Consider the following 26,835-nt stretch of genomic DNA (forward strand, 5'->3'; position numbering starts at 1 on the left):
GAAATTTTAGTTCCTTTTCTATAATTGATACGGTAGAAATAAACACTTTTCAAGCAACCTGATATGTTTACCAAATACCCTCATCTGAAGTGAAGCAAGATTAGTGATGGGCTTTAGAAGAAAACATGTTGCACCTCACGGATCTTCAGGAACACAGCGGGAATGTATTTAAGGTAACTTTATCTTCTATGCTCCAAAACACAAGAAGCCTCTCGGCATATATAAATGGTGACGACTCTTTTATTCACAAGGAAGAGAAGCTGCCTCAAACAAGCAAGAACACCAAGGGCGACTTGTTAGGTCCCAGATCTGGGGGAGCTTGAGGCTGGTGCTCTCTTTGTGACTGCCCCGATCTGCCTGATGGCCTCGGCTCGCCCTCTCTCCCTTCCTCTCCTTCTTTCCAAGTATTAGCCTTATTGCTTTCTCCTTCATCCCCAACACTTCCTTCCTCCACGTAGACAGCTTGAGGCTTATATCATTCAGTTTCACAGTTCCCTGAAGGAGTAAAAGAGCTTCTTTCTTGCAGGGTCTTATGTACAATTTAAAATTAAAACTCCAGTTGTTTCTGTAGTTTCATATGCTCATTAGAAGCCCCCCTGTTTCAACCAGAGTTTGAGGCACTGGTCCAGGCAGGAAATCAGAAAAGGACTCTTAATGGCAACAAAATGGTAGGAGGTGTAGGACATTAACAAATATCATCTAATTTGAAGTAGCATGTGAAATTGAGACAGAATAAGTCTAAATGATGGAAATGAGACATCATCTAAATGAGACCAGGGTTCTTTCATGAGGAGAAATATTGTATCTGTTTACTGAAGAATGGATTAGATTCCACGTGAAAATCAACTAGGGGGAAAGTCATTCGAGAAGGAAGGAATCGTGTAAAGAACGGCAAAGAGACAGGAAAGAGTTAGTATCTTGAACAAATTATAGATTTTGTAAGGGAATAAATGTGAGCCAAAGTTAGTAAGAACTGTTGGCATCGGATCATAGAAGACCTTGAAATTCTCAGTTTCAACCCAAGTTGTGTCCACTTTTTTTCAAAAGGCTACGTAGAGCCAGTGAAGGTTCTGGAGCCAGGGAGAGACCAGATCAAATCATTTATTAGAGAGTTTCCAAAGGCAGCCACAGTAAGGATGGGCTGAATGGGGAATTTACTTCAGCTTCAGGAACTCACCTGTGGCTGGGGAGGAGCCAGCAGTGCACCCTGGCTATGGGAACAGAATCAATGGGATTGCACCTCTTGAAGCAAAGCTCTAAGTTTCATACACAGGATTAGGGTCATAGCTATGAATTGCCAGCCAAGATCAAATTTTATTTGTAATCGCATGGCCCCATTTCTCTGCTAAAGTCAGGTCCGTGTCTCCAACCGGTAGCTGGCCATTCCCTGGTATGTCCCGGCACCACCCCCTCACATTCAATATCACCTCTCCTGTCATCTTTTTGTGGTGGCATCATTTTCTTAGCAATTCAGGCACGGCCATCCCTGAGAATAGGGGACAACTTTGGTGAGTCACCATGATAGTCTCAAACGCCAACATTTTTATGTGGGAAAGCATTAAGTTAAAATGAACACGAAGGACATGCTGAGGGGGCGGAGCCAGCACACACAAGTCAGGTTTGCTGCCTCACAGCCTGGGTGCCAAGGAGCAGGGCCAGCCCAGCCCTATCTGCAGATAAAGGGAGCAGAAAGTCTCATTGTTGTGGACAGACTGACAGAAGCTCAGATCCTTTTGAGCAGTGGCGGGTGGAAACTCTTCCTTCCCCTCTAGCAGATGAGTCTGGGAGACAGCCCATGTAGTAACTCAGAGGCCCCCAAGAAGCTTCCTGCAGGTCCACGATAGCCATGAAGACTCATTTGAATATAGGTCAGCTGCTATCACCACGACCCCCAAATAATAGTGACTTAAATCAGATACAGGTTTATTTTTCTCAGGCAATAATCTGAGCATAAGCAGCCCCGGGCTGATATGGCAGCTCACTGTGTTGGCAACTTTGGCTTCTTAACACACAGCTTCCATCCCATGGTCTCATCACGTCCACATTCCACCAACCCTACAAGGGTTCCCCGAAAGTTGTACACATCACTTCCACTCACATCCCAATGGCCATGATGCAGCCCCATGGCCATGCATGGCTGGAAGTGCTAGGGCTGTGTGCACAGCTAATAACAATAGCTGATGTTCACACCATGCTTCCAGGAACCAAGCACTGTTCTAAGAGCTTTACACACATGACTTACTACCCCATGAGATAAGTACTGGCATTATCCCCATTTTACAGGAAGGTAACAGAGGCACACAGAGGCGGAATAGCTTACCCATGGTCATCAAGTAAGTGATGGGGGTGACATTCAAACACTCACATGCTGGTTCCGAAATTTGTGATCTTAACCACTCTGCGACACTGCCTCTAAATTCAAGGTTCTCTTAGTAAAGGAAGAAAGGGAGAATGAAAATGGGGGGACAATCAGTTATCACAACCCCAGCACCCCAGTATCCATGTTTGTCACACACCACAGTGGCTCCAAGCTTCTCTCCTTTACCGCTCTGTTATTTCTAGGTTTCCAGCACATTGCCGTTCACAGCAGCCCGAGGCCCCTACCCCATGTCCCTGCTAAGATGGCTGACATGATCGGGGCTGGTCTAGCCTCTTGGCTTCCAGCTTCTCCACACTCCAGCCTGCCCTCCACTCTCCCACCAAATGAATCTTTCCCAACGCTCCATTTCTTCCTGCCATGCCCCTCTTTAGAAACCAGCAGAGGATAAGCAGAGCTTAACCGGATCAACTTCCTTCTGCTAAGCTTGGCCTTCAAGGCTTTCACAATTTGCTTCCAACCTACATTGCAAACTTATAAATACCTCCTCAGAGTCCACACAGATCCTCTCTACACCTGTCAGATGGGTCTACATGTGCCATAGGTACTCCTGTAGCTTGGCTGTCAGATATCTATATATAGATAAAAGATTTTTGCTTCAGTCCTTTGGCCACTGAGAATGGCTGCACCTTGCCCCTGTTCACTTGTCCAAAGTCTACTTGCATCTGACTGCCCAGGGGCTAACTCAGTTCTGTGTCCCTGTGTATTGAATAGAGAGATCCTCAGTGGCTTACCCTGCCAGCCTGTGGTACCCATTCCTCCCTCCACTCTCATTGCTCTTCCCACAGCCTGGCCAATGGTGTCAGCCTTCCTCCTGTGTATCTAACCTTGCATGTTATAAGGTGGAGGCCAAGTTTTTTGTCTTATCATGATCCCCCACTGCAGTGAGATGCTCAACGTTGTTCGCTGATGGCTAGTGGTTGGTTCTAAGTGGCTTGGTTAGTCACTTTTGAGATCCCTGTAAGTAACATAATTTGGAAAACAGTTGCCCAGCTAATGTTCAACGATAAGGAGAAATTCCACATTAAATCTGCCGGATGGATTGCCTAAAGTTAAATGTAAAGAAAATAAGAGTATTGCATCTCTTCCTTTGCCACGGGTGTGGGTTGTCCCTCTTAGATCAGTTAGAAAAGGCAGATGGAGATCTGAAAGGCTGTTTGATGCTCAAAAGACCCTTTCCTGTATTTGCATTAGGAGAAACATTAAAGAGCTCTTCCTTGAGCCGAAGTTGAACACCAGCCATCTCTTGAACATCAAGCTCTAAGATGTGGGGAAAGAAGCCAGCAGGCATTGATGAACAACCTTTGTTTCAGAAAGGATGGATCGAAGAAGGAGGAAAGTAATATTCAAAGGGGTATCTTTCAGAAACATTTTTGTGCTCTTGGCTCCAGAGTAAGAGGGGAAAAGTGGTGACAAGAATATATTTTTAAGTCAGAGCATTGTAAGCTCATCTTAGACTTCTGAGCTTTCAGAGTGTTTGTTCAGGAGGTGGTTTCCAAGGTTTTACAACTTTACTAAAAACATTTGGCCTCCTCTTTAGATCCATCCAGCTGATATCATTTTTAGTGACTTCCGAGGCAGCATTGTTGCTGAGAATTGATACAGCAATGAATCTTTACTAGCACCCATCAAAACTGGACTTTTGTATCTCACATTTTACTTTGACTAAATTTTTTTCCCTTTAGAAATGCCCTGGAAACCAGCTTTGTCTTGTCAATTGAATAACAAGCATGGATTTTATATATAACTTCTGCCTGGTCACAGGACCACTGATTTGCATCTTCTGGTTAAATGCAAATTGTTCATCTTTAAGTTCAACGGCATTTGCCTCTCTTTAAACAAACAGCACTAAAGCGACTTGCAGACACACACTGTTTTTTTAGTTTGGCTTCTCTCTTTGATCTCATGTTAACATACCTTAATGGCAGGTAATGATTGATAATAGAGTATTGTAAAGTTCAGGTAATAAATACTGCTTAACTCATAATAATGCCGAATAATGTACTTTTTATGACTCGGTTTGATGGAAAATTTCCTTGTCAGCTCAGTCTAATTGTCCAAACAAAACCACCCATTACTTGAAGAAATACATGTCCACCCTAGACACATTAATTAGGGTCATGGCTGGACTGCACAAAGGAATATAGTAACACTTTAGTTATCTTTAAATGTAATCTTTGGGCAGTCTTACTAATGCTAAACTCAGGTTTAATGAGAGACTTTTGTTTACACTTTGCCCTTTGAGGCTTGCCAGCCTCCGTTGGAATCTGTCGTGGTTGCTGTAGGCCACATGCACACCCACCGGGGTCTTTCCTTTGAGGCATCCAGAGGTCATCAGTTCTAGTGATCTGAACATCAAAAGTCACAACAGTCACTTCTCTTTATCTTGGCATGGGGGCAAGGGGATTTGTATGAAGAGAGAAGGAACATCTTTTTAATTTGTTATTACCAGGTATTTAAAGATGGATGGCACTGAGATTAGAGTTAAAAGGGGACCTGGTGTCTTGGTGTTGAGAAGCTCAGGTGCTGTACATCAAAGTGCTTGGTGAAGTCCTACTTGCCCAAGTGTGGTATTTCCATGATGCTCTGCGGTCTTTGAAGTCCCAAGAATATTCCAAATACAGCACAGCAGAAATCCAGAAGATGACCACGTGGGCTTTTGACAAAATGACCAGGGTGGTAACACCCAAGGTTTGACTTCAGGGCATACCCATAATGAATCCAAAAATAGTTTTCTGAGAAAGAATGCTTGGTTTTAAAGTTTAACATGATTCAATTCATGATTCCAAATTAGTGAATTGTTACTATACTCAATCCAGGGGCTAGTTCCTTGCATGCATGTGGTGAAAAAAAAGCTGTGTGTTTAATTTCTCAGATTTGAAACAAATTGCCATCTCATGGATGATAGTCTCATATGTTATTTAATACCTAAATTTCTAGGGAAACCCACAAGAGGAAACCCATGATGGGAAAAATTTCATTCCCATTTTTCTTTTCTCACAACTGTCTGTAAATGACTTATTCCTTAGGTATTAGACATTTATGGTTAGGTACCCAGAATGGCTTGCTTTCATGAATAACATTGTCCACTTCATACAAATTACTTGCTATCTACCTTGAGTCCTATTTTTTTGAAAGAGCAGAATATGTCACATTGGCTTTAAAATAAAATCTGTTTGTCCTTAATAATTTCACCCATTTATCCCGATGATTCATTTCATGTTCTACTTCAGTCTGTTTTGGCTGAAATTCTTGGAGGACTACAGAATTAAAAATGATATTCTTTAGAAATTTGGCTTGCCGAATTTATACAAAGGTTGATGTCTTAGTGGGATCTATTTGTTTGCTCCTTTCAGTTAAAGACATAAATACTTTTTTCATTGTTAAACATGAGAATACATGCCTAGAACTCTTATAGCAGTTAACACACCATGGACTTTAGAAATGTTCCACGTTAAGAACCGCGTGCACCAAACAATAGGTACATTGCAAATGTCACTGCCAATCAACTGCTTTGCCTTTCCTGATGGATGCATGCTGATGTTTGGTGAGGCTCACCAATTGACATTTGTCTCGTAAGTTTTTAAGACAAATTAATGCAACAAGAATGATCGATCATTTGATCACTGTGTACTTGAATTACATTTATCTTTTCTGATATTTTATTCATTTAGATAAAAAATCAAGTTTTCAGAGTCCTTATTTTTATATATATTCTATTTCTTTTTAAATTTTTTAAAGATTTTATTTATTAGAGAGAGAGAGCACAAGCGGGGGGAGTGGCAGGCAGGGGAGAGGGAGAAGCAGGCTCCCTGATGAGCAGAGAGCCTGACGTGAGACTCTATCCCAGGACCCTGGGATCATGACCTGAGCAGAAAGCAGATGCCTAACCGGCTGAGGCCCCAAGCATCCCTATATTCTATTTCAAGAGGAATCCATTTTAACTGTATTTTGGTAACTTAAATCAACACATCTAAATAAGCTAGACAGCAGATATTCTCAACCCTAGCTGCATGGTAGGTCTTTAAAAATGCTGATATCCCAGGCCCACCCAAGAAAACTTAAATTAGGATCTTGGAGTTGGCGCTCTGACTTTATATGGGGTTTCTCTTAAACCTTCCCCAGGTGGTTCTAACATGTCGTTCAGAAGTTAGAAACCACTGAGTGGGTGCAACGTTTCTAAAACTCAGGTCCCAGACAGCCGTCATACAAAGTTGAGTGGGACACTTGTTAAATCCATCTTCCCCAGCCCCACCCAGCCCCACTGAAACAGACCTGCTTCAGGAGAGCCTGGAATCAGAAGTTCAGCATGCACTTCCTGGTTATGCGGCAGTGTGAAATTTACTACCCTGCTCCATCTGCTTCATTTTCCAGAAAAACTGGTCTCACATTAAAAAAAAAAAAAAGTTAGATTAGCTCCTTTAATCCTCACAACAACCCTTTTGCAAAGGCTACTAAGTAAGATTACCATTATACCAGTGGGAAAACTCTCGGAAGGTCCCACTGCAGAAACAGGATTTGAACTTGCACGGTCAGACTTCACAGCCTATGCACCCGCACAGCCACAACTCTGTAACTCCAGAGCTTATGCTCGGGACTGCTGCTCTGCAGTGATCACAGAGAGCCAGCTCTGTGGTTAAGTTACGCATTCACGAAGCACAGTAAGTAAGGTGCAGTATATGGTAAGGTAGAGAAAAAGGGGGATGCATTCTGATGTTGGTGAGGGTTTCAGGAGAAGCTTCATGAAAAGACCAGGCATTTGAGCTGGCCCTCTCAGGGTGCAGGGGGTTTCTACAGGCAGATTTTGTGCAAACGCAGGCAGAACAAGGTGGGAGGTGCTCAGAGAATGGCAAGAGTTTCTACAATCAATGCAGGGTTGTGCCAGGTGGGAGCCAAGGCTGGAGAAGCAGACTTGAGATCTTCTGTGGGGAAACTGGATTACATTTGCTTCTTACCTATTCCAGCAGTCAGCCATTCAACCAACAAATATTGTTATCCCAATACTTAGATGGTGCTTAGCGAGCAGAGGGGAAATTTAAGAAGTGGAATCTTTCAGGCGCCTGGGTGGCTCAGATCGTTAAGCGTCTGCCTTCGGCTCAGGTCATGATCTCAGGGTCCTGGGGTTGAGTCCCACATCCGGCTCCTTGCTTAGCAAGGATCCTGCTTCTCCCTCTGCCTGCCACTCCCCCTGCTTGTGCTCTCTCTCTCTCTCTCAAAAAAAAAAAAAAAAAATTAAAAAAAAAAAAAAAAGAAGTGGAATCTTTCATCACTACTGGTCAAGAACTCATGCTCCAGGGGTCACTCAGATCATTTAAAATATTATTTATTAACTTTTGAATAGGAAATACATTCACATGGGATAAAATCCAAATGAACAAAAAGGCTGTCAATGAAAAATACGTCTCCTGGGCGCCTGGGTGGCTCAGTTGGTTAAGCGACTGCCTTCGGCTCAGGTCATGATCCTGGAGTCCCGGGATCGAGTCCCACATCGGGCTCCCTGCTCGGCGGGGAGTCTGCTTCTCCCTCTGACCCTCTTCCCTCTTGTGCTCTCTATCTCTCATTCTCTCTCTCTAATAAATAAATAAAATCTTTAAAAAAAAAAAAAGAAAGAAAAATACGTCTCCTACCCACCTGTGGCTACCAGCTACCCAGCTCCTCTTCCCAGAAACAACCATTATTACTCAACTAGTGAAACCTTGGCTGCTGCCTCTTTCTTTCCTTTACCACATTCACATGGGCACATAGTCTGTGCAGCTGTAAACCCACCCCATCCCAGTAACTCGCTGAGGTTCAGCCCAGAGTATGGTCATACAATAATGCATCCAGAATTCTCATAAGATACCCATTCAACAAACATTCCTGGATGCCCACTGTATGCCTACTAGGGACTGGCTAGAATGGGGATAGGGAGATCAGTAAGAGATAACACTTGCCCTTAGGGATCACACAGTTTGATAAGGTAAACCACCAAAAAATAATGATTACAATGCACTGTGGGAAATGTTGTAATAACAATAAATGCAGGGCTTTATGAGGATAAGTGGCCTCTAAAGCCCAAGCTCTTTCAAGTTGCCGCTGCCTCTGGGCAGAGAAGGTTGCTGAGCCACTAAAGCCCTAGGCTAATGTCCTACTTAAGGTGAATTGTATCCTTCCAAACTCGCTGTGTTTTTCCTTTTGCATAATTTGATCAAAATCATTCCTCCTTGTCATGGTCTCTTCCACCTGTGGACATTTTTAGATGAGTGTTCCCTTGCTAATTATTAACTATGAACCATGGCTCATCCTCTCTTTCAGTCGATTCATTTTACTTTTAAACGCATTCTCTCACAGTACTGTTTTGGATTTGGGGCAGATGGCATAAACCAAATTTTGTGAGTTTTGTGCCACTGGCATGTGATTTTGAGCACTGCTTTGTTCTGTTTAATTCTCGTGTGGTCCACTGAAATGTCAATAGGCTATGAATAGTCACAAGAGTACAGGTCTCAGTAACTCCTTTTATGAAAAATAACGCAGCACGTTGCATATGAAGTTTTTATTCTTTGGAAACAGTTTCTTAGACTGTGTTCCAAGGACACATTTCACAAGCTATTAATAGATATTATACTCAAAAAAAAAAAAAGGATTCATGGCTCAGTACTTTTGGAGATGAAGAAATACATGGACTTCTTTACTCCAGAAATTCTTAGAGCCTTTCATGTGCCAACATACATCATGGATTTCCAGGAGAAAGTTGTATATGGTGCTCTCAAACCTATTTTAAGTGAAAACTGGGTTTTGTTTGATTTTTGGAAATATAGCCATTGTCATCTTGGGACGTTCTGTTTTATTAGATGACTTATGATGTCTCGTGCAATCTGCATGGGAAATGCCTCCAACATATGGTTCTCTATCAGAAGAGAAATCCTCTTAAAAGTATATATATTTATATTTTACAACACATGTTTGTGTAACTGAAGTGGTAACCTTTCTGTACATTGATAGAACATTCTAGATTACTGTGTCCCAGTGAGGCCTTGAACATGCCTGACTCAGTTTTCAGCTCCAAGGCTGGTCATCTCCCACTTGATGCCTCTTTCCCCCCTTTCAGCCTTTTGACTTTTGTTAACACCTCTCCTTTCCTCTTGTCCAGCTGCCCCTCTGGCTGTAGGGAGATGTGGACAATAGACGTTGACTATACAGATGACAAAAACAGACTGAGTGGGAACAGGCTGCCAGAGCACAGGGACGGGGATGGGGAGTTAAAAATGAAGGTAGAGGAGAGAAACATGACCACCTGGCAGCTAACAATGATCTTTAAACATTTATGCCTCGTCGCTTCTCCTAGTTGTTAGATGCGGTAACGCGTGGCATGCAAATCACGTAAACCTAGAAATGTTCCTAAATTGCAGGGGAGGGTTGGCAATAAAGAGGAACGTTGTCATCTGTGTTGCTCTTTTATGAAGCCGATTAGGGAAGTTCCTTAGGAAATATCTAGCCAGACAAGTTCTTCCTTTTAATTATCACTTTCCCCCCGTCAGACTCCATGCATCTATAGTCTTAGTCTATGTTCCTAGAAGGAGTGAAACTATAGTTGATCTCCTTCTGTAGACATTCTCACTGCGTGGTTAAGAATGAGAAAAATGGGTGTAGAGGAAAGAATGAAGCTCAGAAGCTTAGAAAAGAGCTGATGGGTGAGTGGAACACAGGGAGCTAGGGATGGGAATGAGCAGACTTCAAAAAAAAGCCTTTCTGAAGGTGCATTAGTTGCGATTACATTCAGATGTAAGTGACAGAAAATCCAAGCTAACAGTGGTTTCCACACGATAGAATTTTATTCCTCTCTCATCTAGAAGTGTGGGTAGGTGGTCTGGGGCTGGTATGGTGTCCACATACCTAATATTTTTTCTATTGACCTCATGCTCCAAAATGCTTGCACATGCACTGTAGGCAAGGGGATGGAGAAAGGGATGAAACACACACACACACACACACACACACACACACACACAGAAAGAACACATATGTACTATCCTTTTAGGAGGGTTTCTGGAACGACTCTACCACTGTCTGCTTACATCCCATTGACTCTAATTGGTATGGACCAATACCCAGCTGCAGGATAATCTGAGAAATTCACTCTTTATTCAGCCATTTGTGCAGTCAAAACGTGAGCTCGTTGACCATGGAAGAAGGAGATAACTGATATTGGGGGATGGGTAATTATTCACAAAAATTGCCCCTCACTTGCCACTGACATCAAATTTGGCCATGTAACTTAATTCAGCCACCAAACTATAAGTCAAAGCTTTAAGAGAGCTAACCAGTAGTTTACCATGTCCTTTGCCCTCTGCCATGGGACTGTCAACATTTCCAACCAGAGGCTGTTCCATCACACCGTGTTCTGGAGGGACAGTGACAGAGAGCAGAGTTGCAGCTGGCCTGTGACAGACATGGGATGTGAGTGGAAAATACCCCTGAGATTCAGGGGCCATTTGTTACCACAGCGTAGCCTACCCCAGCAGTTTCAACATGTAGTCCACAGACCGTCACCATCAGCACTGCTGGGGAACTCAAGAAATGCATGCTCAGCCCCACCCTAGACCCATTGAGTTAGAAACTCCGGGGCAGGGCCCGACAACCTGGGGGCTAATAAGCCCTCCAGGGGCTTCTGATGTGGCTAAAGTTTCAGGCCACTGACCTGGTCTATTTTGCCTGCTACGGGGGACTAGTTGTCAAATACAGGGAGAAACAGGGGGCAGAAGCTGCCATCAGTTCCTCATGAGAGGACAGGGAAAAGAGACAGATTCAGTAGCTGTAGAGGAGAAGTGGCATCTCCCTGCCCTTTGGTGTGGCTTTAGCCCCAAGAGAAGACACCACACCTAGAGGAGTTGTGGATCCCAGCTCCTCAATACGGTGACGGAATTGGTTATTGCAAGAAGTGGAGAGTTGGGCCCATGTCCTTGAAGAAGCAGGAGTAGAATGATGCCTTACAAATTGATTTCTCACTTCTTTGACTTTATGTCACCCTGCTGTTATAGTTGGAGGGCACACAAGCCACTAAAACAGCATTATCTTAGATATTACAGTAAATTGCCCCTTATGTGGTCTATATCTGACTTTCCCAGATACTACCACCCCACTCTGGTTTGTTCCAAAGCATGGCTGATAAATTACACCTTGAATTCTCAAATGTGGCTCAGTGCAATGCCTGTGGGGAGAAATACCAAGGTGTTGCTCTGTAGGGCTGGAAATGAGCAATGGACACTCCCAAAAGTCAATCTTCGGTGCTCATTTTGACCCCCTTGCAGAACTCTCTGCATCATCCAGATTGCTTTGGTCCATCAGAATTCCATATTCGAGGTCTTTCCCAACCATCCAACGTCTCCACTTTCCTGCGTATTGTTCTCTTAGGACTCCAGGTTCCATGATTAAATAGATGGGAACTATGATGTCTGCTGTTAGGTTGCTCTCTTAGATGTAGGTTTTATTTCAACACTGCCAGTCTGAAAGTATGAACACCCATGGCTCAGGCTCTAGGAGATGTCTGTAGGAATAAGTCTTCCATAGGACCATGAAGGGAAATGCAGCCAAACCAGGGTGAAGTGTGGGAGAGGAGCAGGAAGGATGTTTGAGCTCAGAAATGTTGGTGTGTGGTGAAGTCATGGCAGTGACGTCTCTTCTTACTTCAGGCAACTGTATTTCCCCCTCTGTTATGGTTTTGTGAGAAATTCAGGTTTCAAATAAAATACCAAATAACCCTAATGAGGTAGCAATTTAGCCTGAATCAGCAATATTCTATATACATCTGCCTCACAGTGTGAACTGAGCAACCCTTCCCACCACGTGAAGAAGCAGGCACTTCATTTGCTGCTTTTGGCTGAAGAGTTGCCATATTTAAAAGAACAAACATGATTTCCCTAGGATATAACTTTTAATGTGCTCTGGTCAATTCTCAGACTATGCTTTTATATTAGACATTTGGCATTTTCCTCAGAGCCCACATGGAAACTCCACTGTCTCCGTCCTACTGAATGCTCTGTGCAAAACACCACTGCATCAAAGAAGCCAAATGTCCTGAACTCCACAGGGGAAAACCGCAGATGACACAGCTCTGGGACGGATCCCTGAGCAGACTCGCTCAGAATCCCATGCCTCTCTGCCTGGGGCCATCTCCAGGACATTGCAGGAGCCCAGACAAATCTTACTCTCCAACCCCTAATATTTTTCTATAAGGAAGATCAAATTAAAATGAATGTCAAGGGGAGCAGAAAACCAGAAGATGACAGAAAGATATCATGATGCTCAGAGCAGGGACCAGTGTGAGTTATAGGAAGGTGACTTAGACCCAGTGTTTCTCTGCTTGTGGGTCTATGAACTCATGGGGTCTTTTTCTCAGCGCTGGTTAGTTGACCTTGACAGTGAATTTTGAAACTCTGTTTGAGGGGTGCCTGGGTGGCTCAATTGGTTAACGTCTGCCTTCAGCTCAGGTCATGATCCCAAGGTCCTGGGATCGAGCCCCACATTGGGCTCCCTGCTCAGCCAGGGGTCTGCTTCTCCCTCTCCCTCTGCCCCTCCCACCACTTGTGCACATGCACACCCTCCCTCTCTATCAGTTGAATGTGTAAAATATTAAAAAAGAAAAAAAAAAGAAACTCTGAGGTTCTTTCTTTCCCTAGGAGCAAACTATTTAGTGACTGTGGAAGGATATGACAAACAAGACAAAGGCAAGCAGCTTCTTTAAGCTTCCTCCCACTTCAATTTATTTCAAGACCAAAAAAGACTTTGGCTCCCTTGGCTTTGTTGGGATCAGCCCATAGGAATTTCTGGGCTCTGAGGCTGAGCCAACAATGGAGGGTTCCCTCACAGAATTCAGAGGCAAAGGAGTTCCCTGAAGCTGCTCTTCAGGGGGGTGGCTTGTTAGAGTGACCTAGCCAGTCGGGTGTAGCCATAATTAGAACGGGAGGACCACAACTGTACTATATCACTCCCATGCATCAGACCCCTTGCCCACGTGCTCCCTATCCGTCCCTGTCTTTCCCTTCCCCCTGGTTTTTATATCTGTACCTCTTCCTGGTCTGATGGCTACTCACCGTATGGACACTTTTTCTGGGCATATCTCAGCTCCTAACCTAGGCTGAATAATTACAGTGACCTCTTTCACCACCATCATTTTCTGTAGCTCACGGGGATGAATTGAAAACTGTACATACTCCAATGAAGGCAAATGATTTGCTATTTTATAATTTTTATAATTACAATCAAAGCTTTCACAGCATTCCCCAAACCACAAAGGTAGAGACATATCAAAATGCTAAAGACCAAGCCCCGACCCAGCCCTACCCCTCGGGTCCTAGGGTCTGATGGGTTTCCCCACCAGGGCGGAGTGTGGGGCGCACACGCTTTGCAGCACTGCGTCCAGCCCTGTGGCCCAAGGCTCAGGCTAGCCTCCAGGTGCCTTGTGGCTGAGTTCCACTCCTCAGGGAAGGAAGGGCATGTGCCATTAGCAGCTGGGCTGCCCAATCCTCTTCTGTTCCAGGGAAAGAATGAGATGTTTTCATTCTCTCTCCCCTGCAGGTAAGATCTTTGTCCAAAGACCACTGCCATCTTCTTCCCAGCCTCAGGCCATCGCCCCTGGCTGCTCCTGATCTTCTGGCTCTGACCTGCACTAAGGTATCCTTTCTCCTTTTTTCAATATTCTCTTCCCTCCGATCTTACTCCTTTCATTTTCTGTCTACCTCATTCTTCTATCCCTCAGTAGAGTATTGCCCTTCCGTTTTTTTTCCTCTCTATCTTCTTCTCCTTCCAGGACGTCCTACCCTGATACAAAATGTTATCATTAAGCAAAGAATAGTAAACAAGAGAAGGTTTCCAAGCAGTGGATTCTCTTTTTTAAAATTCCAACGTAGTGTCTGTGAGTCTAATTTATTTTATTTCCAAAATTTTATTTTGTTTTGAAAAATCTCACACCTACCAAGAAGTGGCCAAAATGGTATAAGGAATACACATACGTCCTTCACCTAGGTTCATCGACTGTACCTTTTGCCACATTTGTTTCCTCTTTCAGGGTGCGTATAGTCATTATGGTTATTTTCCTTGCTGGATTATTTAAGAGAAAGTTGCAAATATCGTAACCCTTTATCCCTAAATACTTCAGCATGTATCTATTAAGAACAAGAGCATTCTTTCACATAACCACAATATAATTATCAAATGCAGAAAATTTAATAGTGGTACAAAACTACTATCTAGTGACCCAGCCATGTGACTCTATTTAAAAGTTTGAAGGAAGAATCTGCATTTGGCTTTGATTTACATCATCTAAAAATAAGGGCTTCATTGCAGTTTCACCAAAATCCACATCAATAGGAATGGGTGGTGGCCTCAAGGAAATGCTTTTTTCCCTTCTTAGTCCTTAATTTATTTCCCTTATAAAGCATAGATACCACTAATGATACCTATCAGCCAAAGGGATTTGGTTGATGAACTGTATTTCCAGCACGTTAAAATCACTGAAAAACAATGGGAGGGGGCGGGGCATGGTACTATACGCACAAAGACCAGTGCCTCGTTTGGAGATAACTTCCAGAGCCCTTACATGACATTTTGATATAATTTAATTTCCTGAGGACTCACATTTAGGGACATAACCCATCAAGCTTCTTCCAGGGTTGTGTTTATAGCAAGTACCCCTTCAGAACAAAAACCCGAGATGATGTTAAAATGGAACCCGTAGCTCTTTGTTGTGTTTTTCGAGGGAGAGGTTTGTGCTTCTACACGTGTCAACAAGCAAGCGTTGGTTTAAGAGCATCTGTATTCCTGCATCCCCGACACACAGCTCTGCCTGACAACAGCCAAAGTCCAAGGTTCGACTTGAGACTGATGGCACCAACCTGCTTGGAACAGACCACAAGAGATACCTCTCTGGCCCCTCACCAAAGCCAAACCGGTGCCTCTGGAATCAGTACCTTTCTGACTTTGGTGCTTTTCCTGCGCGGTCAAGAGGACATCCCGTCTTTTGCCAAAAGGGATTTGTCCTTTTTATCTCGTCAGGAGCGTGCTTCAGCTATTTGCATTTGTGAATTGCTTAGCTGCCCAAGCATGCTCCGGGTGTGCTGTTTGAAATGTGTCACTGAAGCACGTGACTGCTCTTCCCAAGCTGATGTTGGACTTTCTCCAACAAATATGGATTAGGTTAAAGTCGGTTCTGAATTGCCGAGGCTCTGTTAATAACTCCCAGACGGGCGTCTCCGTGCGCTCCAGCAGGGAAATGCCGGCCGTCGATGGCAGGAGCAAGTGTTTGGCAGGTCCATCATTCCGTCATTAAAGGCCACATTATGACTTACAACTGTGCTTGCATGACAATGGCTGCAATGAGCCCAGCCTCGCAGTCAGGAGCACTAGGAATTTGCTTTTGGGTAGATTGTTTTCCAGGTGGTGAAAAATATTTTGTATGGAATTTCCCTCTTCCTAGCTCCAAATAGGATAATATGAGTGAGTCAAAGGGCAGGCCGGGAGGTGGGGTGGTGGGTCTATGCTCTTCCCTTGGAGACCCAGGGCAAGGCAAAGCTACATGGCCAGGGGTATGTGTCCAGGGATCCTCGTGCCGAACGGCCCTTGCTCGCTGGAGCAGCTTTTCTCCGCGCCTGTCCTGAGCTTGTGTCCTCCAATGCCTCCTTCCTGCCCTGGCAGGTTCCAGTGGGAGCAGTGAATTACATTAGGCTTATTGGCACTGTGGTTCTAGTTTCCATTAGAGGCATATTTTCTTTGTCTCTGGTTCTTAAGCTATAATAATACGGGCATTTTAATACTGTTGTGAAATTTCTTAAGAAACAAAAGGGGCACCTGGGTGGCTCAGTGGGTTAAGAGTCCAACTCTTAATCTCAGCTCAGGTCTTGATCTCTGAGTTGTGAGGGCAAGCCCCGCATTGGACTACACCCTGGGTGTGGAGCCTATTTAAAAAATAAAAAATAAATAAATAGATAAATAAATAAATAAGAAAAGAAACAAAAATGGCCCATCTTCCATTATAGCATTTCCAGTCCAGAAAGTAAAATGGTGTACCTTTGTTGTTAAATACCAGTGTGCCAAGTATTGCCTCAGAGTATGCAGGTCATGGATTCTGTGGCTAATATAGTTAATCGTGATGCAATTGCATATGATGATGAAAGGGAGTAATTTGACAGAAAGATAACATATTGGTGACCGTACCGGTGCTGCGATAGATTTCAGCAGAGTGGTGAGAGGCAACAGGGTCTCTGTTTGCCAAGTAAATGCTGCATGTGCATTTCTTTCACTTAGAATGTAAAAGAATCTTTCGTCCCAATATGTATGTTGTGGTGAGACTGACCAAGCACGATAAAAAGTAATTGAAAACATTCAGTTGCACCTGATGCGCTTTCTCCCTTGCTCTGGGTCCCTATTTCAATAACAAGTAATCCAGCCGCGTAGAGTCCTTACAGTCAGGTATTTTATGATGTCATTTCATCTGCATAGGCATATCTATATGTTCTCTTTTCCTTTCCAGCAACTCCAAGGAATTTAAAAGTATAAAACCACATCTGCCAATAACATCAGGATGAACCATTTAGGATTTGGTTTTTTACAAGGCAGCAGCGCTAAATGCCATTGATTCCCAGAATGCACCGGTACGTTTTTAGTGCTAACAGTCAGGATTTTAAAATATTTCATTTTAATAATTTAAAAATATCTAAAGATCAGCAAAAGATGTCACAGAACTTCTGCATTGAGGCCTGCCCGAAAAGGGTTCGTATGGGTGTGGGACTGTTGAAAGGTGACAAGTTGGATATCCCAGAAAGGTGGGGAAAAGTAATCTAGCTCGCAGGGTTTTCCGTAAGATATGGCCATGGAGCTCCCTGTAGGCTGCAGTATTTAGACCACCTGCACAGAAGGGGAAGGATTTTTGCCATCACCTGCATGCAAACTACCCCAGTGCTTTATAAGTGTGTTTTAACATATTACACTTCCTTATGTGTGAATATCATGAAGTCTCTATAGCCCAATAGTTCCCATAACCCTGAGAGGCTTTATTTTATTGAAAATGCCTTCAGCTCACCCCCACAAATGCAAATGACTGCCCAGTGGATTCAGATTCAGTAACCCCAAATACAGGACCAGCAGGGTCCTTTGCCTGAGCTTGCCCAAGGAACAAAAAGGGGGAAATTTTTGCTTAAAAGGCGCTGTAGGTTTATTGACCCTGGGTATTTCTTAAGTCTTCAAAAAGTACTTTTGTACCATTAATATTCCATTAAAGAACTTCAGTTAATGAATTTCTATTTGTAGAAAGTTTGGGGAGTTGGCAGGTGCAATAGCAATAGAAGATGTCCTATTTTAATGGTCATTAAGTTGAAACTTTCTGAGATACGATTAGACCCCAATTAGTTAGCCGAGTATCACCAGTGGTTCATCATTGTCATTAGGTATTAATTAGCAGCTACAGAGTGCTAGACGCTCTGCAGAACTCACCAAAGCAACTGTCCCTGTTTGGGAGGAACGTATACTTCTAGGGGTGGTGATCTTTGTTGTTGTTACATTAGCATTTGTAGTGAGTATGTGCAGAATGCAGTACTTGGTATTCTGGAAGGGCTTTACTGGCTCTAATTACAGCCTCCATAGCTCATACTGTACATGGTTACATTTACAGGAAAGGGATTCGACTCCGGAAGAGGTCACGTGGTTGAGCTGGCCCTGCTGTCGCGGCTTTCTGACACCATTTTTTAAATGCTATGTCACCTTTGACAGAACATATCCTAATAACCCAAAGAGGTGTAAAACAGGAGACTTTGAGGGAGAGAGACTCTTGGGTAAAACCCCCAGTGGTATTCATCAGAGAGCAGCTCGGGTGAAGAGGCCCGGGTTTTGTTTCTCCTTCCCTATCGTTTACCACGTAGGACAACATTCTTCTCATAATGGCGCTCAAGTTTCTGGGTTGTTAAAAAGAAGCTTATAAGAGCAATTGAAAGTAATGTGGGCATTTTAATATTGTGACACTTAATGCTACATAAAACCTTTGTTTCCTACAGGTTTATTGAGCTGGTGTATTAGATTTCCTGCTGTATGAGCAGGAAGATTATGGTGGCTTAGGTCTAAGTATACTTTAGGGAGGCATTTTGTATTTTCTCTATAAATAGTCTTTCTAAAACAACACAATTGTGTAACTATTAATGTTTATATTGCATTGTACATCTCCCAAAGTTTACTATGCGTAGTGTAGAGTGTGATAACCAAAGGAAATGTCTTTGTCTATGAAATAGGCTAGGAATTGTCATTATCAAAGTAAATCTCTTTTACTTATTATTTCATCAGTAGGATCTTCATGCTTTGGTTTTACATTATGGTATTATGTCATTATGTCTATAAGTTTCCAGGGGCTAGTATTTATAGACATACACATGCACACATCCACCTGCATACATGAGTATGTCATGTTTTGAAGTAAAAGCTATAGCAGAACTGAAAGACTGACTTTAAAATAGAAATAATGACATTTAGGTGAATCCAAAATGGGCAGAAAACAAAAAACGTTGGTTTCAAGTATATGGTTTTTAAAGATGAAAAATCTGATCAAAAGGACTTTTGTTTAGAGCATGCACGCAAGCTTATTTTTCATCCTGAAACAATTTCTCAGGCTTAATGAAACCAAACAGATCATTAACTCCTTATTATATGTGCATTTTTGAATAGCTTACGCTGGGTACCTCTCACAAGTACAGGGTCAACGGTAGGCCCGCAACAGTGCAGCACAGACTTCCACTTGGGTTACTCTTCTGTTCCTTTTCCTAGGGAAACATAACCTATGGTGAAATTGCATTTCTTTGTGTGAGTAATTTAATGAGCAATTTCTTCAGAATTTATAAGAGAAGAGCCCCAGCCCTAGCAGCGCAGGTCCCCCCAGAGCCACTTTTCCTTCCATACATGAATAGCCAGTTTCATTATTATGGTCAAAAGCAGAGCATGAGAGAAACAAATGGGGAGGGCAGTTACATCCAAAGAAATGAAAGATTATCTTCTCCAAGCGGCAGAAATTAGATGTATCGGGCCTACCTTGGAATCACTCTGGGCTTCAGATAGAACATGACGTATGGGTAATCTGCAATTTGCTAGGGGCATTGTTAGCATGCTTTGCCTCCGGGGTAGGATTTTAACCAGGCCTCCAGCAGCTGTGTGTTTGGCGTCTCAGCCACATTAGGTATACAGAACCCCCCTGCTATTACCCTGGTGAAACCCGTGCCAAGGCCCCTGGTGACACGATGGAGGTAGTAGGTCAGATGAGTTACATTAAGTGGCAAGTGATAAATTCAAGATGACAATTCAAAACAGCAGTGTTTCTTCTAGTAATTAATTCCAGTGGTGCCTGAGGCGGTGCTTGGTCGCTGCCACTTGGTGCGGCTATGCTGTGTAGCTAATGAGGAAACATTACGGCGAGGATTAGGGGCCTGTGCATTCTGGCAGGCTGAGGTCACTGTGATTAGGAAATATTAACACAGACTTACTGTGATAAACCATATACGCCCAGGAAACTTAATTTTTATTTTATTCATGTAAAAACTGTTGGAATCCTTTACAATGCGGTGATTCACTAAGTGGGCTGGGGAGAGGGGTGAGGCATTCCACCGTGCCTCTGGGGCAGCCCCTCCAGGGACACTGGGATGGCAACAAGAGGGCTTGCCAGAGCCACTAGCCCTTTTTCTTCATGTTGTTGGCACCTAGAGACAGTATAAAATGATGGGCCTGTTTCATTTTCCCAAATGAGACTTAATTAAGAGGGGCGCTTGGGTGGCTCAGTCGGTTAGGCGTCTGCCTTCGGCTCGGGTCATGATCCCAGGGTCCAGGGATCGAGTCCCGCATTGGGCTTCCTTGGTGGGGAGTCTGCTTCTCCCTCTCCCTCTGCCCGCCACTCCCCCTACTTGTGCTCTCTCTCTCTGTCAAATAAATACATAAAATCTTAAAATAAAAAAAAAAGAGAGACTTAATCAAGAACTTTTCTTATAAGTCATCCTCCTTGCCTAAGAAATCACTCTGAATTGGTTTTATGGTGATCTTGTCAAGCAGTGGACGAGGAGCTTACTTGCTCTCGCTAAGTCTGTGCTTGATGAGGGCACCTTTGATGTCATAGTGCTAACAAGTCTTCAGAGGGCTTGCTCCCAGTTATTCTCACTGCCAGACAGTCCAGAGAGCTGTGTGCAGGAAGTGTTGCCATCCCAGGACGATCGACGGGAGACAGGAGGCCAGAGTGGTGCTGGGAATGAGTTGGAATCACATAGTCACGTAGCCAACTCCTGGTTGGGCCTAGAACTCAGCACTCAAGGCACTGACATGTTGTTCACCTGAGTGTCTCCTAGAGAAGGAGCCAACCAGCCTAGCTATTGCCTATGGAATTCCTGAAGAATATTCCACTGGGCATTGTTTTGTGCACAAACACATTATGTGTGCATGAATGCACACACATTACACACGCACACGCACATATACATGGAATGTGAACTCATCCCTGGCGAAGGACTTTTAGTATGAGCAACTACAGATGTCCTGTGGTGTATTAGATATATGACCTATAAAATACCTACTAAATACTTTGCTTTTGGCACTGAAAAATGAACTGCTTCTAGAGGTAAGACTGTTTCCTTATCACCTGCTATAAATTGGCTCTGGTGTTTGATACTCAAGTTCAATATGCGCTCGTCCCACAGGTATGTGTGTGAGTGAAGGGAGATGAGTGGAAAGGCCATTAGCGACATGTGTTCTCTGAAATGTTGAAGTGCTGCCACCACTTATATCTCTGTGTTCCAACTTCTTAGTTTATTAAGTCGGATACATTTTAGAGAAAATAAGAAAAACTATAAGCACAGTGTGTTTTCTTGTTTTTCTGAATTCCATAGAACACATGATATTGATCTTGCATTAGTGACAATGAAATTTAGCCAGTTCCATTTTCGAGAATTGCAGAAATCATGGAGAGAGGTTTTCTCCATGATAATAGTAGAGGGAGGCTCAGTTTCAACAAAGTAACAATTAAAAAATACTTCTAATAAGGTATATATAACTCTTGTCATTTTTGTGCATGGGAAAGAAACTTAGGAAAAGTCAGTGTTTTGCAAATAAGTCTATCATTTCTTTACATGTTTTGAGCTGATGGTTTGAAAAAGCACCAGAGTTTCTATAAAACCTTTCTCAACTTTGTTTGAAGTGGGCAAGAGGTGTGCAGATGAGGGATGCCCGAGTTAATAAAGGAGTAGGTAGAATGGTCAAGTCCAATCACTGGGCTATGCAGAGTAGGCAGCGGGGATTCATGTAATGAAGGCATTGAATCAGAGTGTACTCAAATTATTTTTGTCTTAACTTCTATATTTTAACCTTGAAAGAGTCCTATCTTTTTGCTTACTTAAGTTTCCACAGTTGAGCAAAAAAGCATTATGCAAATCATTTTCTAGGAGGCTAAAATCTACTGAGAACAAAACACAACTTCATAAATGTGTAGGAAATCACAGTTCAAAAATATGATCCTAAGCTGCCTGCCATTTTGGGAAATGAAAGAAGACTATATTTCCTTTTGTAAGTGCTTAAGATTACATTCTGTTCAATTTATGTCAGACTGTTTAATCATCTAATTTTACTTGTAATTTCACACTTGAGAATTTTAAATATTCCTTTAGTGAGGAGGGAGGGAAGTGCTCATTTCAGGCTTTGGATGGGATGTTCTTTTTTCTCTGTGACAAGTCAGAAAATAAAAGGTTTCTAATGTTTGGAAGCTTGTCACATGTCTAAATCAGTAGGCAGGTTTTAGCTACGAAGACAATGCCAAGTCTTACATAAGAAGGCTCTAGAACAAAACCATTAGTTCATCTGGATTCAAGCCTGTTTCTCATCTTGTGTCTAGACACCATTTTTTTTTAATTAACCACCTAGATACCACACGCAGAAACCAGGCTATTGCTGCTTTGTTTCTGCCAAACTTCAGGTTTCTCAGGGTCTCACATTTTGAAATACTCTGTTATGCTATGAAAGGAAGAGCACTGGCCTGGGAGTCCAAAGACTGGGCTCTAGTTCTAGCCCCACCACTGACTCACTGTATGAACTCCAGGCCTCAGTTTTCTCATTTATGAAATGGGAGAGCAGGTTCCCAGTCCTGACATCTGATACATCATATATACTTGGAAAGTTTTCTTTTCTCTTCTTTTTAAAACTTGTTTAGATAGTCTTTTTCTAATTTTTTTTATTTTGAGAGAGAGAGAGGGAGAGAGAGCATGCAACATGCATGAGCATGCTCACGCCCTGCGAGCCAGGGGAAGGAGCTGAGGGAGAGGGAGAGAGAGAGAGAGAATCTTAAGCAGCCTCCACACCCAGCCCATCATGGAGCGGAGCCATGGCAGGGCTCGATTTCATGACCCTGAGATCACGACCCGACCTGAAATCAAGAGTCAGATGCTTAACCGACGGAGCCACCCAGGCCCCCATTGATAGTCTTTAATTTAAATTATACAAGTCATTTGTTCTTGTTTTAAGATGTCAAGTAGTATGAAATATAAAGAAGAAATTTGATAACAACCCATCATCTTCCATCACACGCGCTTCCAATCTCACTCCCCTGAGATATCCACTATTAAATTCGGCATGGATATCACTTAGGATTACACTTTGTGTTGTGTATAGTTGAAATACAAAGGAAAATAACTTAAACAAAATAGAAGTTTATATCTCTCAAAGCTAAATCATGTCCCGGAGGTAGGATGTCCAGGGTTGCTCTAGTGGCTCCATGGTGTTATCAGGGACCTCGGCTTCTGTCTTTCCATCCCACTATCCTAGCTCATGGCTGCCACGCTCAAAGTTACCTCGTGATCCCAAAGGGCTACTGGAGCTCCAGCCAACAGAGACACACTGCAGGCAGAAGAAGGAGGAAAGGCAGAGGAAATAAAAAGAGGTGGGGGACTCTCTCCCGAGTCACCTCCCTTTAAGCACATGGATTTGTCTACATCTTATTGGCTGAAATTACATGGTCACACTCATTGCAAAGGAGGCTGGGAAATGTAGCCTCACATTCTGGGTGGTAATATACCTGGATACAGACTCACTGCAAATCTAAAGAGAAAGGAGAAAACTGTGTATCTTTCCCCAGTCTGTAGCTTTCCACACTTATTTTTCATGCTTGTACAAACATACATAAATATATAGTCTCATTGGGTGGTTCTGTTGTGATTGTTTATTAAAATGAGATTACATTTTGTTTTTCTATAACTTGACTTTTCTTCTCTTAACATAATATGGACATTCCTCCAGGTCAATGTATAGTGATTGGAATTGTTCCTTTTAATAGCTATAGAATATAATATGAATTTATCATAATATATTTACTCAGTCCCCTACTGATAAAAATTCAAATTTCCCATTTGGCTACCAAAAAAATGTTAAAGTAAATATCCTTTTATGTATATCCTTAGCCATGTTTTCTTACATTTATAAAATTATTAATTCCATCACACATACAAATGAGTGTATGTCATAAATATGCCCAGTTTATAGAGTAATAAAGCAAATGCATGTATACCCACCACTCAAAAAAATTATAACTATCTTTAAAGTTCCCATATACTATTCACACATAGCATACCCCCCCAAAGGTCACCAATATCCTGAACTTCATCATCTCTTTGCTTTTCTTTATAATTTTACTATGTGTAGATATATCGTTAAACATATCGTTTGGTTTTGCTGATTTTTGAACAGTGAAGTCATATGTATATTTCTGTGACTTGCTCCTTTTGCTGTACGCTATGTCATGAGATTCATCCATGCTGCATGTGGCTCACTATGGTTTACTAATGCTTGCTTGTGTGCAGGGTGGTCTACCACATGAATATACCACAATTTCTTCATCTGTTCCCCTGTTGATGAACATTTGTTTCCATTTTTATTGCTAACACAAAAAAATGCTGTTTTATGCATTCTTGTTTGCCCTTATTTTCTTAACCATATGTGCAAGAGCTTCTCTTGCTTATATACTCTAGAATGTAGTTACTAAGACATAGGGTATATGCCTTTCCCCCCCCCCCAAGTATTTATCCCAAATTACACTGCACCTGTTGTTACACATCTTCATCAAAAGTTAGTCGTTTCAGACCATTTCCTTTTTTTTAAATTGAAGTATAATTAACAAACAATATTATATTAGATTCAGGTGTACAACATATTGATTCAACAATCCTATACATTACTCAATGCTTGGTAGGGTCAGACTTTTAAAGTTTTGCCAGGCTAGCTATTGAATTGTGTGAAGGGCCCTGTTAAAAGTGCCTTAGCCCTTGAGAACTGATTGGGTAGGTCTGGTTTGGTCATCTTATAAAGGGTCCTAGGAATCTGAATTTAACAAATCTCTGGTTGGTTTTGATGCTTAGCCAGGTCTGAAACCACGAGACTAGACTGCCCTGTAAGACCCCGTAGAGTGTGACTATTTCCAGACCCTCTGTTACCTTTCATTGCCCACAATGATGCCGCCATCTTGGTCTGGGGAGTCTTTTTCCACAGAGTTCTTCACATTTCCAATTCTCCTTCCTTTCCACTTCTCTAGCCAGCACACGAGCCCTGAATCAGGACCTTATTACTCTCTGTCAAGATTAGAAATGACATAGAAAGTGATTACATACACAGACTCTGGAGTGAGTCTGGGTTCAAACACTGGCTCTACCACTTACAAGCAGTTTAGCCTTCAGAAGGTTGTCTTCTCTGTAACATGAGAATGATAATGAACACACCTGTCACATGGGAAATGTGAAGATTAAAAGGGTTAACACAGGTAAAGATCTTCAAATGGGGCCTGGCACAAGGTAAGCACTGAAGCAATGTTATCTGTGACTCTGACTGTCCTTGCTGCTGTCAGCTTTGTTCCCACAACAGCCTCCTGCTGGAGTGTGGGGAATTGGAAAGAAAGAAGGCCTCCCTGACAACCTCTCTTCAACCTCAATTCTCTTTACACTAGAGTGCTAAAATAATCTTCCACCAGCAGCATTTCATCGCATTCTCCACTCTTCAAGAATGTGCAATGGGGGGCGCCCGGGTGGCTCAGTCGGTTAAATGTTGACTCTTGATTTGGGCTCGGGTCCTGATCTCAGGGTCGCGAGATCGAGCCCGGTGTCGGGCTCTGCGTTTGGCGGGTGTGGAGTCCACTTGAGATTCTCTCTCCCTCTGCCCCTCCCCCCCTTAAAAAAAAAAAAGAAAAGGAAAGAATGTCCAATGTCTTGGGGAAATAACCCATCAAACAATCATGGAAATGTCAGTGGTGTGAGGGGTTCACTACATTTGAAAGAAAAGAATTTTGCCTTTTCTTCTCATTCGGCTGTAGCTTGTCTTCAACAATTCTTAAAAAGTGGCTTATGGTCATTGTAGGAGCCAAGATTGTGGTTCAACTGCTTTAACAGAGACCAAATAATGGTGTTTTAAACAAGCTAGAAGTTTATTTCTCTCTACTTAACACCAAGCTTCTAGGCAACATGGGAGGTCAAGTGGCTGCATTTCATGAAGTCAGACCCTGGTTTCATCCTTGTTGTTGCTACACCATTCTCTAGAGCAGAGGTCAGCAAACTTTTTTTGTAAAGGGCCAGACAGTAAATATTTCAGGCTTCTGTGGGCCATATGGTCCCTGTGACAACTACTCAACCCTGCTGTAGGAGCACACGAGCAGCCAGAGGGAGGACATAAATGAATGAATATAGTCTCTAGCTGGGCTGCCATGTTCCTAGCTAAAGCTTGAGGGGTTTTACTACTAAGAAGGAAAGGAATGGATATCGAGGGTCCATTAGCAATCTCTGCCACAGCACCTGAGTATCAAATTGGAATAACGACAGAAAGATTATCTCCCGGGGGTGGAGCAAGATGGCGGAGGAGTAGCAGACCTGGATTTCGTCTGGTCTCAGGAATTCAGCTGAATAGGGATCAAACCATTCCTAACACCTACGAACTCAACAGGAGATCGAAGAGGAGAGTAGCAACAACTCTCTGAACAGAGAAGCGACCACTTACTGGAAGGTAGGACGTGCGGAGAAGTGAATCCGAGGCGATATTCGGGAGGATAGACGGCGGGGGAGGGGGCCTCCATTGGCCGCTTCTGGCAAGTGATAGAGCCGCGGAGCACAAAATGGGACCTTTTAGAAGTTGGCTCCGCGGAGGGACGTCGCTGCAGTGGCTAAGCAGGGGGTGGAACCCTCGCGGGACAGTGTGGTCTCAGGACCCTCGGGGTCACAGAAAAGCCGGGGGTGCCTGAGTGTGGCAGAGCTCCCAGGTATCAGAGCGGGGAAGCCGGCTGCAGAGACGGAGCCGAGGCGCGGGCTCTCAGCTCGGGGTTGCCATAAACTGTGATCCGTGGCCCAGTCGGGCCACTGCTCCTCCAGCAGGGACCCAACAAGCGGCAGATCCGGGGAGACTCCCCTTCCTCCCCCGGGAGGAGCGGCGCGGAAGCGCACCGCAGGGATCTG

The 26,835-nt window shown here is 43.2% G+C and overlaps 1 long non-coding RNA gene across 1 annotated transcript; it reads left to right on the top strand.

Annotated features, from left to right (window-relative positions):
• Positions 1-15,779: 15,779 nt before the first annotated feature.
• Positions 15,780-18,340, top strand: LOC112836050 (uncharacterized). The gene is made up of 3 exons (XR_003211370.1): positions 15,780-15,847; positions 16,881-17,001; positions 18,018-18,340. It is a non-coding gene; the product is annotated as an uncharacterized lncRNA (long non-coding RNA).
• Positions 18,341-26,835: the final 8,495 nt, after the last annotated feature.

Source organism: Callorhinus ursinus, unplaced genomic scaffold (assembly GCF_003265705.2).
Source record: "Callorhinus ursinus isolate GAN/ISIS: 27379988/994484 unplaced genomic scaffold, GSC_fseal_2.0 scaffold2, whole genome shotgun sequence".
In the NCBI taxonomy this organism is placed as follows: Eukaryota; Metazoa; Chordata; class Mammalia; order Carnivora; family Otariidae; genus Callorhinus; species Callorhinus ursinus.